Raw genomic sequence first — 1,921 nt, 5'->3', positions numbered from 1 at the left:
TGGAGTGCAGTGGCCGGATCTCAGCTCACTGCAAGCTCCGCCTCCCGTGTTCACGCCATTCTCCTGCCTCAGCCTCCCGAGTAGCTGGGACTACAGGCGCCCGCCACCTCGCCCGGCTAGTTTTTTTTTTTGTATTTCTTAATAGAGACGGGGTTTCACCGTGTTAGCCAGGATGGTCTCGATCTCCTGACCTCGTGATCCGCCCGTCTCGGCCTCCCAAAGTGCTGGGATTACAGGCTTGAGCCACCGCGCCCGGCCTAAGTTCAGTGAATTCTAATGTTAAGTAAGTCCCCCAAATTTAAGTGTTCTCAAAGGCATTATCTACAGTTGAGGTTGTGGAGTAAATGGCCAATTAAATAATAAAATGTTTAAATGTTTGGCTAGAATAATGAGACATTTTGAGCATTTTTCTGAATATAAAGTTAATCCTGAGATGGCCAAAAAAAAAAAAAAAATTAAGACAGTACAAGTAAAGTATCAAAAGACCAAATATATAAGGCAATATTGTTTTGGGACTTCTGTAAAGAAGATTACATAATGCCACTTGGTATATAGCATTGCGGGAAGTCAGGGACCGCGAACGGAGGGACCCTGTGTTGTGCCACACAGTTAGGCAGCAGCAGGCGCGGAGCAGTAGCCGCCCTGGGAGGGAGCCATGAAGCACTAAGAGGTGGAGATTCTGGATGCAAAGACAAGGGAGAAGCTGGTTTCCTGGACAAGGTGGAGCCCCATGCCACCATTGCGGAGATCAAGAACCTCTTCACCAAGACCCATCCGCAATGGTACCCTGCCCACCAGTCCCTCCACCTGGACCCCAAGGGCAAGTCCCTGAAGGATGAGGATGTTCTGAAGAAGCTGCCCAAGGGCGCCACGGCCACACTCTACTTCCGGGACCTGGGGGCCCAGATCACCTGGGTGACGGTCTTCCTAACAGAATACACGGGGTCCTTTTCATCTATCTGCTCTTCTACTTCCCAGTGCCCTTCATTTGTGGCCACAAATATGACTTCACATCCAGTTGGCATACGGTGGTGCACCTGCCCTGCATCTGTCACTCATTCCACTACGTCAAACACCTGCTGGAGACGCTCTTCGTGTGCCACTTCTCCCATGGCACCATGCCTTTGCCCAATATCTTCAAGAACTGCACCTACTACGGGGGCTTCAATGCGTGCCTGGCCTATTATATCAATCACTTGCCCCCTACTTACGGAGCTCAGCAGGTGAAACTGGCACTCGCCATCTTCGTGATCTGCCTGTGCTTGGCGGCTTCTCCATCCACATGGCCCTGTGGGACCTGCGGCCCGCTGGGTCCAAGACCCGGAAGATCCCGTACCTCACCAAGAAGCCTTTCACGTGGCTCTTCCTGCTGGTGTCCTGCCCCAACTACACCTACGAGGTGAGGTCCTGGATCAGTTTCTCCACCATGACCCAGTGTCTCCCAGTGGCCCTGTTCTCCCTGGTGAACTTCACCCAGATAACCATCTGTGCCAAGGGCAAGCACCACAGCTACCTGAAGGAGTTCCAGGACTACCCGCCCCTGCGCATGCCCATCATCCCCTTCCTGCTCTGAGCGCTCACACCTGCCGGGGCTCAGCCCCTCACCAGGCAGCATTCTGTCTGGGAAGTGGGGCCCACAGCTCTCCAGCACCCGGAATAAAGCCCGCCTGCCCCAGTCAAAAATGTATATTTATATTTATATATATATGTATATATATACACACAAAATTAGCCTGGCACAGTAGTGCGTGCCTGTAGTTCCAGCTACTTGGGAGGCTGAGGCAGAAGAATCACTTGAACCTGGGAGGCCGAGGTTGCAGTGAGCCGAGATTGCACCATTGCACTCCAGCCTGCGAGACAAGAGCCAGACTTCATCTCAGCTTCCTGAGTAACTGGGATTACAGGCACCTGCCACCACACC

At 52.6% G+C, this 1,921-nt stretch overlaps 1 pseudogene across 1 annotated transcript; it reads left to right on the top strand.

Moving 5' to 3' along the window:
* Positions 1-655: 655 nt before the first annotated feature.
* Positions 656-1,678, top strand: LOC112624956 (annotated as a pseudogene). Its single transcript, XR_003119495.1, has one exon. The product of XR_003119495.1 is annotated as a very-long-chain enoyl-CoA reductase pseudogene (transcript).
* Positions 1,679-1,921: the final 243 nt, after the last annotated feature.

The sequence above is a fragment of the Theropithecus gelada genome, chromosome 5, assembly GCF_003255815.1.
Source record: "Theropithecus gelada isolate Dixy chromosome 5, Tgel_1.0, whole genome shotgun sequence".
NCBI lineage: Eukaryota > Metazoa > Chordata > Mammalia > Primates > Cercopithecidae > Theropithecus > Theropithecus gelada.
This window is presented reverse-complemented; position numbering and strand designations above follow the sequence as displayed.